Source organism: Denticeps clupeoides, unplaced genomic scaffold (genome assembly GCF_900700375.1).
Source record: "Denticeps clupeoides unplaced genomic scaffold, fDenClu1.1, whole genome shotgun sequence".
Classification (NCBI taxonomy): domain Eukaryota; kingdom Metazoa; phylum Chordata; class Actinopteri; order Clupeiformes; family Denticipitidae; genus Denticeps; species Denticeps clupeoides.
Genome location: NW_021629804.1, coordinates 14,893 through 30,351, shown reverse-complemented (window position 1 = coordinate 30,351; position 15,459 = coordinate 14,893). Strand labels below are relative to the sequence as shown.

At 47.3% G+C, this 15,459-nt stretch overlaps 7 non-coding genes across 7 annotated transcripts; 3 read left to right on the top strand and 4 right to left on the bottom strand.

Annotated features, from left to right (window-relative positions):
- Window positions 1-2,846: 2,846 nt before the first annotated feature.
- Window positions 2,847-2,919, top strand: trnaa-agc (transfer RNA alanine (anticodon AGC)). The gene has a single exon. It is a non-coding gene; the product is annotated as a tRNA-Ala (tRNA).
- A 194-nt stretch (window positions 2,920-3,113) lies between these two features.
- trnai-aau (transfer RNA isoleucine (anticodon AAU)) lies at window positions 3,114-3,187 on the bottom strand. The gene has a single exon. It is a non-coding gene; the product is annotated as a tRNA-Ile (tRNA).
- Window positions 3,188-3,559: 372 nt separating this feature from the next.
- trnak-cuu (transfer RNA lysine (anticodon CUU)) lies at window positions 3,560-3,632 on the bottom strand. Its single transcript has one exon. It is a non-coding gene; the product is annotated as a tRNA-Lys (tRNA).
- A 303-nt stretch (window positions 3,633-3,935) lies between these two features.
- On the top strand, window positions 3,936-4,008 carry trnaa-agc (transfer RNA alanine (anticodon AGC)). Its single transcript has one exon. It is a non-coding gene; the product is annotated as a tRNA-Ala (tRNA).
- A 194-nt stretch (window positions 4,009-4,202) lies between these two features.
- Window positions 4,203-4,276, bottom strand: trnai-aau (transfer RNA isoleucine (anticodon AAU)). The gene has a single exon. It is a non-coding gene; the product is annotated as a tRNA-Ile (tRNA).
- Window positions 4,277-5,024: 748 nt separating this feature from the next.
- Window positions 5,025-5,097, top strand: trnaa-agc (transfer RNA alanine (anticodon AGC)). The gene has a single exon. It is a non-coding gene; the product is annotated as a tRNA-Ala (tRNA).
- Window positions 5,098-5,291: 194 nt separating this feature from the next.
- Window positions 5,292-5,365, bottom strand: trnai-aau (transfer RNA isoleucine (anticodon AAU)). Its single transcript has one exon. It is a non-coding gene; the product is annotated as a tRNA-Ile (tRNA).
- Window positions 5,366-15,459: the final 10,094 nt, after the last annotated feature.

Sequence of the window (15,459 nt, the reverse complement as noted above, 5' to 3'; positions counted from 1 at the left end):
CAGCTTCCATACCACACTGTGAGACAGCTGGTAAGGATGCTCTCTATTGTAGAGCGGTAAAAGTTCAACAGGATGGTAGTGGGTAGCTGGTTCTTTTTTAATGTTCTCAAGAAGAAGAGGCGCTGGTGAGCCTTCTTGACCAGGCTGGAGGTGTTAATGCTCCAGGACAGGTCCTCTGAGATGTGGGTCCCCAGGAACTTGAAGGATGTAACAGGCTGCACAGTCATCCCATTGATGTGGATGGGATCATGCGAGCCTCTTCTCTCCCTCCTGAAGTCCACAATGAGCTCCTTGGTCTTGGTGGTGTTTAAAAGAAGGTTATTTTCTGTGCACCAAGTGGCCAGATGCTGGACCTCCTCCCTGTAGGCAGTCTCATCGTTGTTGTCGATGAGACCTATCACCGTGGTGTCATCTGCAAACTTAATAACGGAGTTTGATCCATACATAGGTCGGCAGTCATGGGTGAAGAGGGAGTAGAGAAAGGGGCTCGGCACACAGCCCTGTGGTACACCAGTGTTGAGCGTGACAGTAGTGGAGCGGATGTGGCCTGACCTTACATGCTGTGGTCTGCTGGTCAGAAAGTCCACAATCCAGTTGCAAAGTGAGGTGTTGATGTCCAGGGCTCTAAGTTTAGAGATTAGCTTAGAGGGGATGACAGTGTTAAATGCTGAGCTGAAATCAACAAACAGCATCCGTGCATATGTGTTTTGCTTGTCCAGGTGTGTGAGTACAGAGTGCAGCGCTATGGAGACTGCATCCACTGTGCTCCTATTGCTACGGTACGCAAACTGGTGTGGGTCCAGAGTTGGTGGGAGGAAGTCCCTCAGATGTGCCAGGACTAACCGCTCGAAGCACTTCATGATTTTGGGTGTGAGTGCTACAGGGCGGTAGTCATTCAGGCATGTTGGGCTAGAATGTTTCGGCACTGGCACAATGGAGGTAGATTTGAGGCATGTTGGAACAGCTGCTTGGGCGAGAGACATGTTAAAAATGTCCGTGAATACGCCAGCGAGCTGCTCTGCACATGCTCTAAGTACGCGCCCCGGGATGCCGTCTGGTCCAGCAGCCCTGCGCGCGTTTATCCGACTCAGTGCAGTGCAAACATCTGAGGAGGTGAATGTGATGGGCGAGTGGTCGGTAGATGAGGGGATCTTGACAGCAGGTTGCTTGTTGTCTCTTTCAAAGCGAGCATAAAAGTCGTTGAGCTCATTCAGAAAGAGGACATTTGTGGTTGTGGGGGCTGAGTTGCTGGGTTTATAGTCTGTAATGGCCTGAATGCCCTGCCACAAGCGTCGAGGATCAGCATTGGAGAAGTATTCCTCTAGCTTTAGTTTGTAGCAGTGCTTGGCCTTTTTGATGCCCCTCTTCAGATTTGCCCTGGAAATGCTGTAGGCCTGTGCATCACCCGATCTGAAGGCATTGTTGCGTGCCTTCAGCAGGAGACGCACCTCCTTGTTCATCCAAGGCTTCTGATTTGGGTATGTGGTGATCTGTTTCTGAGTAGTAACCGTGTCTATGGTGGTGTTAATGTAGTTCAGAACAGAGGAGGTGTAGATGTCGATGTCCGTGTGAGAGCCACAGGTGGCCTGTGAAGCAAACATACTCCAGTCTGTGTGTTGGAACCTGTCCTGGAGTGTGATGTCAGCCCCCGCTGGCCACACTTTGATGGTCCTCACTGATGGCTTCACACGGTTGATGAGGGGGGAGTACTTGGGGGTGAGAAACAAGGAAAGGTGATCTGATTGTCCGAAGTGGGGGAGGGGGGTCACAGCATAGGCTTCAGCCATGTTTGTATAAACTTGATCCAGAGTTTTGTTTCCTCTGGTGTGACAGAGAATGTTTTTATGAAATTTAGGTAATACAGTCTTCAAATTGGAATGATTAAAATCGCCCGCCACAATGTATGCAGCCTCTGGGTGATCAGTCTGTTGTTTACTGATGGCCGCATGAAGTTCGTTCATAGCAAGCTTGGCATCAGCATCAGGAGGAATGTAAGTGGCAGTTATAATGGTGGATGTGAACTCCCGCGGCAGATAAAACGGTCTGCACTTAACCATGAGAAACTCTAGGTTAGCTGAGCAGTGTCTCCCAATGATAGTAGAGTTCGTGCACCAGGCTTTGTTAACATAGATGCACAATCCCCCACCTCTGGTCTTACCGGAGTCATCCGCCGTTCTGTCTGCCCGGAGAATGTGGTGCTCAGCTAGAGCAATAGCATTGTCCGGTATTCCGTTGTTTAGCCATGTTTCAGTGAAAATCATGACATTGCAGTTCCAGAGATTCTTGCTGTGGTTGATTCGGAGTCGAATCTCATCCATTTTGTTCACCAGTGACCGTACATTGGCGAGAAGAATGCTGGGCAAAGAGAGCCGGTGTGGTGTTAGCTTTAGCTTAGCTCTTAGCCCTCCGCGCTTCCCCCGCCTTTGTTTACGGTCTCGACCGCGTCTTCGAGCACTTCCGCCCGGTCGGGTAGGGTGCGCCGCCTCGGGTGTTCTGCCGATCTCAGGGATGAGTTCAAGATTGCTGATAAAACTGTTAAAATTACGAGAACCAATATCCAAAAGCTCTTGTCGGGAGTATGATGTTGAGGCACTACTGTTCTGCACGAACAGCCCCGACATGAGCAAGAAAATTACCGCAAAACTGCAGAAACTGGAGAGACGCTGAGCCTCGCGATGTGTACGCGCCGCCATCTTGGTCTTGGGATCTTGATGGTGGTCTTGATGGTGCCGAATGTAAAAAAAAAGGCACCTTGGCTTTTTTCGACATGCCAAAATCCAATGCATGAGTCTGTTTGATCCCTGTTTATAGTCTTCCCAAAATTTCTTGCATGTTTTCTTGTCACAGGGGAATTAGCTCAAATGGTAGAGCGCTCGCTTAGCATGCGAGAGGTAGCGGGATCGATGCCCGCATTCTCCACGGTTCCTTTTTATCTTTGATTAGTTTTTCTTAGTGAAGCATTTGATTAATACATAGCACATCAGAGCCAGCATGTCCAAAGCCTCTCATCTGCACGATGTAAAAATCCTGCACGCAAGCAAATCCGTCAATCAGGAATAGCAGTTGCCTTGTCTCTTATGAGTAAGTCCTGTCAAAACACATTAAATGAGTTGTGGCCAGTACGGGGGTCGAACCCGCGACCTTGGCGTTATTAGCACCACGCTCTAACCAGCTGAGCTAACCGGCCTTGATAAGATTATAGCTTTGACGCTTTTGGACGATTGATTAACAGCTTCTGTGTCCAAGAGTCTTGGCACAAAATGCAAGACTTTGTTTAATCCCTGCATGTAGTTTTCCCGAAACTGTTTTTCCCCTTCGTTATCATAAGGCAATTAGCTGAAATACTAGAGCGCTTGCTTACTGTGCGAGAAATAACGGGGATCATTGCCTGCATTCTCCATGTTTCATATTTTGATTATTTTTCTTTAATTTAAGCACCTTTATACAACGCAGCACAGCAGTGCTACATACACGAAAAAAGTACAATCTGTTGCTGGATGTACTCAAATGTTTTCCGAATGAAGGCATCCCTAATTGGAAAATTTTTTCCCAAAACAGACGCCCAACGTGGGGCTCGAACCCACGACCCTGAGATTAAGAGTCTCATGCTCTACCGACTGAGCTAGCCGGGCACAGAACATTCCATTCAATACAATGGATAATATCTGTGTCTTATATCTAATTTTGCCGTCACTATAACCACCATTGGCAATGAAACATGTTCAATCCCTTTGCCTTTTGGATGTGAGCCCCAACTGTTTACGCCCTCATAAGGTGCCCTTACTCAAATTCCCTGTAAGGTTTTTTTCTTGATGGTGCCGAATGTAAAAAAAAAGGCACCTTGGCTTTTTTCGACATGCCAAAATCCAATGCATGAGTCTGTTTGATCCCTGTTTATAGTCTTCCCAAAATTTCTTGCATGGTTTCTTGTCACAGGGGAATTAGCTCAAATGGTAGAGCGCTCGCTTAGCATGCGAGAGGTAGCGGGATCGATGCCCGCATTCTCCACGGTTCCTTTTTATCTTTGATTAGTTTTTCTTAGTGAAGCATTTGATTAATACATAGCACATCAGAGCTAGCATGTCCAAAGCCTGTCATCTGCACGATGTAAAAATCCTGGACGCAAGCAAATCCGTCAATCAGGAATAGCAGTTGCCTTGTCTCTAATGCGTAAGTCCTGTCAAAACACATTAAATGAGTTGTGGCCAGTACGGGGGTCGAACCCGCGACCTTGGCGTTATTAGCACCACGCTCTAACCAGCTGAGCTAACCGGCCTTGTTAAGATTAAGGCTTTGACGCTTTTGGACGATTGATTAACAGCTTCTGTGTCCAAGAGTCTTGGCACAAAATGCAAGACTTTGTTTAATCCCTGCATGTAGTTTTCCCGAAACTGTTTTTCCCCTTCGTTATCATAAGGCAATTAGCTGAAATACTAGAGCGCTTGCTTACTGTGCGAGAAATAACGGGGATCAATGCCTGCGTTCTCCATGTTTCATATTTTGATTATTTTTCTTTAATTTAAGCACCTTTATACAACGCAGCACAGCAGTGCTACATACACGAAAAAAGTACAATCTGTTGCTGGATGTACTCAAATGTTTTCCGAATGAAGGCATCCCTAATTGGAAAATTTTTTCCCAAAACCGACGGCCAACGTAGGGGCTCGAACCCACGACCCTGAGATTAAGAGTCTCATGCTCTACCGACTGAGCTAGCCGGGCACAGAACCTTCCCTTCAATACAATGGATAATATCGGTGTCTTATATCTAATTTTCCCGTCACTATAACCACCATTGGCAATGAAACATGTTCAATCCCTTTGCCTTTTGGATGTGAGCCTCAACTGTTTACGCCCTCATAAGGTGCCCTTACTCAAATTCCCTGTAAGGTTTTTTTCTTGATGGTGCCGAATGTAAAAAAAAGGCACCTTGGCTTTTTTCGACATGCCAAAATCCAATGCATGAGTCTGTTTGATCCCTGTTTATAGTCTTCCCAAAATTTCTTGCATGTTTTCTTGTCACAGGAGAATTAGCTCAAATGGTAGAGCGCTCGCTTAGCATGCGAGAGGTAGCGGGATCGATGCCCGCATTCTCCACGGTTCCTTTTTATCTTTGATTAGTTTTTCTTAGTGAAGCATTTGATTAATATGTAACACATCAGAGCTAGCATGTCCAAAGCCTGTCATCTGCACGATGTAAAAATCCTGGACGCAAGCAAATCCGTCAATCAGGAATAGCAGTTGCCTTGTCTCTAATGCGTAAGTCCTGTCAAAACACATTAAATGAGTTGTGGCCAGTACGGGGGTCGAACCCGCGACCTTGGCGTTATTAGCACCACGCTCTAACCAGCTGAGCTAACCGGCCTTGATAAGATTATAGCTTTTTTCTTTAATTTAAGCACCTTTATACAACGCAGCACAGCAGTGCTACATACACGAAAAAAGTACAATCTGTTGCTGGATGTACTCAAATGTTTTCCGAATGAAGGTGTAACGAATTAGCTCAAGAGGAAATATCTAGAATTAATTATAACTGGTTATAATTAGTAATAAACATTTAGACTAGATTTGGGGATAAGCTGTAGCAGAATTACTGTTACAATTACTTGATCTGTCCGTCCACGGAGCAGATAATATAATTATTTATCAATTCTGGGAATGATTATCCCCCCCTCTTGCCAGGAAAGGTAGCTTTCCCACTGTGCCTGCTAGCAGTAATTTAGCATGTAAACTTAAAGGGTCAAACGTTCAGTGACTCCAGATGTGAGCAGCACACAGAAACAAACGATTGTGAATTTAAGGAATTTAATAAACACGGCTATAGCTAACATACAACAATTAGACAAACATATACATACAGGGTAAAGGAAAGTGATGAAAAGAGAATGGCAGTATTACACATCAATTTACCACAGCCTAATGAGAATCGTCAGAGAATTCTTATGTTCACCTTAAAAAGGGGTTTAGACGTGCATAGTTACTTGCATTGGTCCTTATTTCATGCAAAGAGTCCTGATGCTGTAGGGTCACGATCCTTGATCCGTAGGTCTGGCGTTGGAGGTTCTCCTTGAAGGTAAATATTGCCAAAGAGTAACAAAGTGTTGAAAGAAAAGGTGTCCTCGGAAGGAAGAAGAGAAGTTCTGAGCATTCGTGCCTGTGTGACGCTCCTTTTTGAATGTTTTCTGGCACGCCCATCATGTGGCCTGAATAGCCAATCACAAGTGTGACATTTTGGCGGGAGAAGTTCCCTTTGTCTGGGTTTACGACTGACCGGAATGTTTATGGCTGGTCCAGAGAGAGACTGTAGTTTGTTGCAGTTACAATTTCTACCTTATAGAAATTGTATGATGTATTTTGTGATCACATGGTATGGATCACTGTTCCAGTAGTAAAGAGAAGTTCCTTCTGACACCAAGAAAGGGACCTTTAGGAGGTAGGAAAGTAGAGATACACTTATACACTTAATTATAGGTAATTAAAGTTTACCTAATGCACAATAGAAAGTTGTAACTAGTATAATTCATACAAGGGAACGTACACACAACGCGTGCATATACGGGATCCACTTATAATCACATATTCCTAGCACAAGATACAGACAATATGTTTTAAGTGTGTGCGTGATTGTGTATTGTGAAGGTGGGGCCAGACAGGAGGTCTTTGGAATGCTTTGAAGCTTGGAGCCCCGATGAGCAGTTTGCAGACCCCGTCTGCTTCGCATCGTCTTGGTGACAGTGGGGGCAGACGGGACAATCAGGCTGAGGGTCCAGGTTGTAATTTGTATGTAAATGTCAAAGGTTAAAAGGTTCTTTGAAGATCAACCATCTATGATCCTACGCAGACGCTACATTTGTGACAGTGGGGGAAGACGGGACGATCAGAGTGAGGGTCCAGGGTTGTAATTGGTATGTAAATGTCAAAGGTTAAAAGGTTCTTTGAAGATCAACCATCTGTGATCCTACGCAGACGCTACAAATCCCCCCTTGTGGCTGAAAAGTGTTCAACTAGAAACCTTATCAGACACATTGGATCATGAAGGTGGGATGACAGATGGATCCTGTAAGTCAGATAGCAGGTGGATCAGCAAGCCTTTGGGTCTTCCATCCGGGTGTTCCCCTTGGTCAAGTTCAGCACTGCCTCTGCCTGGGGTACTCTCCTACGGCGGTTTTTCTTGAAGGTCCGGGGAAATGCAGCCGTGCACCGGTTCATGGACCTTTGCACCAAATTTACTCTGTTAAACAGGACGAAGGCAAGGCCGAGAGTTAGGGTGTAACCGATCACTGTGGCGAGGCAAAGAGCTGTGTCGGCCGCAGTCCAGGATCGGGCAACAGGGAAGTTGGTCTGGACAGGTTGCCTAGACAATGCTTGGAGGGCTGTGTCGATTGGGGTGATATCAATTATCTGAGGCCCCCCTTCCTCAATGCTCGGTTCCAATTCGGGCTCCAGGGTGAGACTGTGATCCTTGAAGAAAGATGGAAGTTCCACCTCGGACTGGTACTCATCGCTCGGAAGGTGGTACAACGCCAGGTATACTTGAGGGTTATGGTCGTTGGTGATGAGAAGTCCATGTTGGTCCCTCAGTGCAATGCCGGATGCTGGACCTGGGGATGTGATCTCAGGTTGTGGTTGTCCTCTGGTTAGCTGGAGGCATAGCAAGGACAGCCACAGCAGCACCCCCCTTTGTCTTTCCCTGCCAGAAGCCACATGTCTCTTGATCTGGTTACGATGGAACCATTTGAACGCTGGTTCTTTCTGTCCACGGCTTTGCTTGATCTGGTATGCGACAGGAAAGAGTTTGTCCATGATCTCATGCGGTCCAGTCCAGTGTGGAGGAAATTCCTTTGACAGCCGATGAGAGGATGTCTGAGGCGGTTGTATGTTGCAGTAATAACAGACCTTGTCACCCACGTCCAGTTCTTGGTGTGATGCCTTCCAGTTGTAATATGCTTTCCGGCCGTCTGCACTCTTTTGGAGTCGTTGTTGGGCAAAAGCAAATGCGGTTCTCAAATGCCGGTGCGGTTCCTCAAGGTACTGGTGAGTGGTGTAGTTGGTGTCTCCTGGTTGGTATAGCAGGTGTACTTGTATTCCCAGAAGTTTCCAGGTTTGCTGTATAATCTCAGCTGTGAAGTTGGTGCCCTTGTCTGAGTTGACTCTCAGTGGCAGCCCGAACTTTGTGAACTGGAATACGACTGTGAGGAAATACTTGTAGCCTCTAGTTGACCTAGGCAGGGGTCCAACCCAGTCACTTTGGAGGTCTGACCAAGGAGATGTGACTCCTCTGCGCTGCAGTGAGGCTCTGTGGTTTGTTTTTGTTGGTTGGAATTGGTAACAAGGAAAGAATTCTTTCACATACTCTGCCAAATCTTGCTGCATGCTGGGCCAGTATGCCGCTTGTTCTAGTGTCTCATACGTGGTACTTGTGCCATGGTGTCTCGCGCTTGGTGTGTCGTGAGCATATATTAGCATGACCCCCCTTAGGCACTGTGGCACCACAAGCCTTGGCGCAGTGATGTCATCAGGGCAGTACCCAAGAATATTGTGCATCACACACAGCATAGGTTTCACGTTGAGTAGTGCTTTGAGGGTTGGCGTATTGGCCATTTGTGCAGCTGTGATAGGGCGGTTGGAGGGGTCAGAGAGGTGGTGAGGGATAGTGTGTATAGCTGGGTCAGAGGCCTGCATGTCAGCAATGTCCATGGTGGTGATTTGAGGAGCCAGCGTAAGCGGCTGTGAGGTGGTCATTGAAGTGGGCAGAGTCTGTTTGCTGCGAGTTATGGCAGCCACATTAAGGGTGGGTGGGTGGGCAGGTGGATGCCATAACTCGCCGTGTAGTGCACCTGCTGTAGCCAGCTGGAAAGTGCATAGTGATGACCTTGAACCTTGCTCTTGGGTCGGTGTGTTCCCGCAGTTGTTGGCGAGACCTTCTGTGGCCTTTGTGACCTGGCAGTCTGTCTGGCGTGATCTTGGTGACTGAGGAGGCAGAGGTTCTCGCACTTGAGCCCAAATTTTTAGATGTTTGAAGTCCAATAGGGGCTCAAAGCGGTCTAGCAGGTCTTTTCCAATAAGGAGAGGGTATGTGTCAAATGGAGAGATGTACACCGGGTGTACTAAGGTCATAGGGCCGATGGTTAGGTGAATGGGAGCTAGTTGTTCTAGTTGTACATCATTTTGGCTGTATGATTGTACGTTCAGCACACAGTTCTTATATTCGAGAGTTCGATTCTGTCTCTTGGCAGCAATCTGAAGTCTGTCGAAAAGCTGGGCTGACATCAGAGTCAGGTCTGCTCCCGTGTCCACCAGGGCCTCTAGCCTTACCTCATTCTCCAAAGTGGTGGTCAGGTACAGTTTCTTGGCTACCCCCCTTTCAATTAGGTTCCCCAACAGTCTTGGTATTGGGGCTTGTGTGGTAATCGGTAAGCAGTCAGGACCGGTCTCACGTGACTCTTCCGGAAGGCAGACCACCAAGACAGCACTCCCAGGTACATCAAGGTCCTGGCTTGAGGCGTGATGCTGGAAATTGGCTGGCTCTGGTGGTTCTGTAATCATCTGCGGTGGTCGCGTGATGTCATCACCTGGTGGTGGGGCCTCTCGTTCTGTGGTCAGCAGAGGATTATGTTTGAGTTGGTTGGGAGGATTATGTTGAGGGGACTTTGATTGGGTGATAGGGTCAGACTGCACGCTTAGTCATGCCTGATCTGACTCATCCTTTTTGTCCCCCCTGTGGTGCCTTTCCTGGAGGAGTTCCTTCAAAACTCTCATAATCTCTGCTGCTTCAGATGTGGCTTCCCAGTTTGGTCCTGCTGGTGATTTAAATCTGGACTGATCCAGAGAGTGTTGAGAAGGGTTCGGCTGCTGCCAATCTGATCTTGACGCTTGTGTTGCTGAAAATTGGCTCCTTCTGGGTCGTCTCTTTCCTTCCCATGTGGCTTCATCCCTTGGGTTGGGGGGTGGTTGTGACCTGTCCCAGGATCTTCCGGAATGACCAGTTTGGTGTTTGTGTCGGGCCCCGTCATGTCCACGCTGCCCCCTGTTGGCTGGAAAGGTTCGTGACCATCTGTTGTCATGGTGGCTTTGCTCGGCGCCCTCTAGAGTGAGTTCTGCACTCTGAGTGGAGATAGGATAGATGGTGTGGGTTTTCGCTGTCTTTTCCGAGACAGCTCTTTGTTTGGCGAAGGCCTTGTGGGCCAAGTCTCTCAGCTGTTGGGTGGACATCGTCCGTGGGCATGCCAGAACCCCCAGATAGTGACTTACTGTGGGGTGCAGGTTCCGGAGGAACAGGGATCTGAAATTGAAATCGTCCTCCATTCCTGGCTCGTTGCGTGCTCCGAAGTAGGCCTGTCGGAGTCTGTTGTAGTAGGCTTGCGTGGTTTCCTGTCTGCCCTGTTTAAGGTCCATGGCAGTGATCAGTCCATGCTCTGACTCTGGGTCGGAGAACTCCCTGATTAGCGCTTGCTGCAGTTGCTGATGATCCCCTTTGACGCTCTCTGGCTGTCGGTCCAGGAAACTGCGCACCTCACGGCTAGCAGTGATTCTGAGTAGATAAAGTCTGTCGCGTGTGGTAGCGTTAGCGACAGTTTGCAAGTGGAAGTCCACATCATCGAGGTATGAGTGGACATCATGGCCTCCTGCAGGGTTAGGAGTGAAAATAGGAATGTTCCTCGCCAGCTTATCCAGTTCCTTGGTTGACACGCCATGACTGGAATGTAGTCTTTGAGAGGGTTCCCACCCCCTTGCTGCTGGCGGGGGGTTTGGGATGCTGGCAGGTGATGTCCTGAGCACTGGGCTCTCCTCCCTTTTGTTGCTGGTTTGGGGAAACTCTGTGGGGTGTATCTCTCTTTCAGGGTCACCTTGCAGTCTGTATGAGTGTTTGAGCTCTCTGCGAACTGTGTCAAGTTCATCTTTCAGATAGTCTCTTTGTTGGGACAGAGTACTGACCTCGGCCCGGGCAGTTTGCAGGTGGCCCTCACAGGCCCTTGCCCAGGCTTCTCTTTCTTTAAGTTCAGTCTCTGCTCTCATCAGGAGGGTCTTAGCCTCGTTGAGTTCTTCCCTCAGCTCTTCTCTGGCGTCCTTTTCCTGCTCTTCCCGGTGTGCTGTGTCCGCGCGGAGATCAGTCAAGGCGTTCTGGAGTCTCTCCAATTCCTCCTGTAGCTCTGGGTGCTGTTTGTGTGCTGTCCTGTCCTGAGTCTCCAGTTGCTCCAGTTGTCTTCGAACGAGCGTCAGATTCCTCTGTGCTCTCTCATCCTGAAGCTTTAGTGCTGCAGTCCGCCGTTCCTGGTGGTGGATTGTTGCTTCACTCAGCTTTGCCTGGCCGAGGAGGTTGTGAGCCAGTGATGCGGTGATCTTGGCCAGCTCCTTGTGGCTGTAGTCCTGCGTCGGATCGCGGGCCATCAAGATGCTCAGGTTGTCGTCAATCTGCTCTTGGCTCAGGTTCTGCAGGTCCCCGGTGGGTTCATGAAGAAGATTGCTAGTCAGGGCGTTCAGCCAGACTTCTAGACGATCCCAGTGGGCCTCAGGGCTGGATGATCGAGACATGTTGGCTTGCTGGTCAGGCGAGAGAGGGAGAGAAAGGGAGCGAGAGAGGGACAGCACAAAACAAAACCAATGCAAGTCCTACCAGTGTTAATGACTGCGCCTATAGTACTTAGATTTGACTGCGTGACAGTCTTAAGACTTTGGCAGCTTGGGTTGTCAATGTATTACTCAGCCTTCCCTGATGATTCTCAAAGGTTTGGTGAACAAACAGAAACCAGGTGAAGACAAACAAACAAATACGCCAAACACAGAGGAGAGGTATAGGATTGGTAGGAGCACTACCTATAAGTAAACACACAGGTGTAGAACATAGAAATCGATTCTAAATTTAAATTCAAACACTGTTTAGACTAAAATTTAAATAAATCCAAACAGGAGAGAGAGAGGCTTGACTCAGTAATAACAAGAATCAAGTTAAGAGGCAAAGAGTCAGACTAAGCCTTTCAGATAAACTGGCAGGCTTAGGCCAACCAACCAAGAAAACCCACCTACTGAGACCGGCCACAAGGTGGCGTGGGTGAGCCCCAAGGGTTAGAACAGAGGGGGTGGAGTTGGAATTTAGGAGTGTTAGACAGGGTGTGGCAGGATTTCTTCGCTGCCTTTCACACATTAACCATTAAAAACAGGAATTCTTTGCTGCTTTAAAACAAATGCAATTTAGCTGCACCAAAAGGGGTGTGTGGCAGGATTTCTTCGCTGCCGTTACACACTAAAAAATTAAAAACGGGATTTCTTCGCCGTTTTTACACAAATGCAGTTAGTTGCACAGCAATGTGTGGGCAGGATTTCTTCGCCGCCTCTTACACACTAACAATTAAAAACAGGGTTCCTTAGCTGTTTCTACACATATGCATTTAGGGCTCTCATTTACGAATAAGGCCTATAAAAAGATGACAAGAGGAACGTCGCTCAAATCAATCTTTATCGTGATGAAGGAAGATTTCTTCGTTCCAACAGGCGATCTGATAATATTAAAATGTACAGCAAAGAGATTTCTTCGTCTTTACAGCACAATTTTAATATTATGAACTAATGGTTGTGTACTTTAACAGACAATGGCTGTTGAAGTACAGTAATGGGGGTGGTCTTGAACCAACCAATCACGAGAGTGAGACTTGCCTCACTTTAAGCATGCATAAAAACACAAAAAGATTGTTACTGAGTTTGCTCACAAAATAAGTTTGAACGTGCCCGCATTCTCCACCATTAAATGTAACGAATTAGCTCAAGAGGAAATATCTAGAATTAATTATAACTGGTTATAATTAGTAATAAACATTTAGACTAGATTTGGGGATAAGCTGTAGCAGAATTACTGTTACAATTACTTGATCTGTCCGTCCACGGAGCAGATAATATAATTATTTATCAATTCTGGGAATGATTATCCCCCCCTCTTGCCAGGAAAGGTAGCTTTCCCACTGTGCCTGCTAGCAGTAATTTAGCATGTAAACTTAAAGGGTCAAACGTTCAGTGACTCCAGATGTGAGCAGCACACAGAAACAAACGATTGTGAATTTAAGGAATTTAATAAACACGGCTATAGCTAACATACAACAATTAGACAAACATATACATACAGGGTAAAGGAAAGTGATGAAAAGAGAATGGCAGTATTACACATCAATTTACCACAGCCTAATGAGAATCGTCAGAGAATTCTTATGTTCACCTTAAAAAGGGGTTTAGACGTGCATAGTTACTTGCATTGGTCCTTATTTCATGCAAAGAGTCCTGATGCTGTAGGGTCACGATCCTTGATCCGTAGGTCTGGCGTTGGAGGTTCTCCTTGAAGGTAAATATTGCCAAAGAGTAACAAAGTGTTGAAAGAAAAGGTGTCTCGGAAGGAAGAAGAGAAGTTCTGAGCATTCGTGCCTGTGTGACGCTCCTTTTTGAATGTTTTCTGGCACGCCCATCATGTGGCCTGAATAGCCAATCACAAGTGTGACATTTTGGCGGGAGAAGTTCCCTTTGTCTGGGTTTACGACTGACCGGAATGTTTATGGCTGGTCCAGAGAGAGACTGTAGTTTGTTGCAGTTACAATTTCTACCTTATAGAAATTGTATGATGTATTTTGTGATCACATGGTATGGATCACTGTTCCAGTAGTAAAGAGAAGTTCCTTCTGACACCAAGAAAGGGACCTTTAGGAGGTAGGAAAGTAGAGATACACTTATACACTTAATTATAGGTAATTAAAGTTTACCTAATGCACAATAGAAAGTTGTAACTAGTATAATTCATACAAGGGAACGTACACACAACGCGTGCATATACGGGATCCACTTATAATCACATATTCCTAGCACAAGATACAGACAATATGTTTTAAGTGTGTGCGTGATTGTGTATTGTGAAGGTGGGGCCAGACAGGAGGTCTTTGGAATGCTTTGAAGCTTGGAGCCCCGATGAGCAGTTTGCAGACCCCGTCTGCTTCGCATCGTCTTGGTGACAGTGGGGGCAGACGGGACAATCAGGCTGAGGGTCCAGGTTGTAATTTGTATGTAAATGTCAAAGGTTAAAAGGTTCTTTGAAGATCAACCATCTATGATCCTACGCAGACGCTACATTTGTGACAGTGGGGGAAGACGGGACGATCAGAGTGAGGGTCCAGGGTTGTAATTGGTATGTAAATGTCAAAGGTTAAAAGGTTCTTTGAATATCAACCATCTGTGATCCTACGCAGACGCTACAAATCCCCCCTTGTGGCTGAAAAGTGTTCAACTAGAAACCTTATCAGACACATTGGATCATGAAGGTGGGATGACAGATGGATCCTGTAAGTCAGATAGCAGGTGGATCAGCAAGCCTTTGGGTCTTCCATCCGGGTGTTCCCCTTGGTCAAGTTCAGCACTGCCTCTGCCTGGGGTACTCTCCTACGGCGGTTTTTCTTGAAGGTCCGGGGAAATGCAGCCGTGCACCGGTTCATGGACCTTTGCACCAAATTTACTCTGTTAAACAGGACGAAGGCAAGGCCGAGAGTTAGGGTGTAACCGATCACTGTGGCGAGGCAAAGAGCTGTGTCGGCCGCAGTCCAGGATCGGGCAACAGGGAAGTTGGTCTGGACAGGTTGCCTAGACAATGCTTGGAGGGCTGTGTCGATTGGGGTGATATCAATTATCTGAGGCCCCCCTTCCTCAATGCTCGGTTCCAATTCGGGCTCCAGGGTGAGACTGTGATCCTTGAAGAAAGATGGAAGTTCCACCTCGGACTGGTACTCATCGCTCGGAAGGTGGTACAACGCCAGGTATACTTGAGGGTTATGGTCGTTGGTGATGAGAAGTCCATGTTGGTCCCTCAGTGCAATGCCGGATGCTGGACCTGGGGATGTGATCTCAGGTTGTGGTTGTCCTCTGGTTAGCTGGAGGCATAGCAAGGACAGCCACAGCAGCACCCCCCTTTGTCTTTCCCTGCCAGAAGCCACATGTCTCTTGATCTGGTTACGATGGAACCATTTGAACGCTGGTTCTTTCTGTCCACGGCTTTGCTTGATCTGGTATGCGACAGGAAAGAGTTTGTCCATGATCTCATGCGGTCCAGTCCAGTGTGGAGGAAATTCCTTTGACAGCCGATGAGAGGATGTCTGAGGCGGTTGTATGTTGCAGTAATAACAGACCTTGTCACCCACGTCCAGTTCTTGGTGTGATGCCTTCCAGTTGTAATATGCTTTCCGGCCGTCTGCACTCTTTTGGAGTCGTTGTTGGGCAAAAGCAAATGCGGTTCTCAAATGCCGGTGCGGTTCCTCAAGGTACTGGTGAGTGGTGTAGTTGGTGTCTCCTGGTTGGTATAGCAGGTGTACTTGTATTCCCAGAAGTTTCCAGGTTTGCTGTATAATCTCAGCTGTGAAGTTGGTGCCCTTGTCTGAGTTGACTCTCAGTGGCAGCCCGAACTTTGTGAACTGGAATACGACTGTGAGGAAATACTTG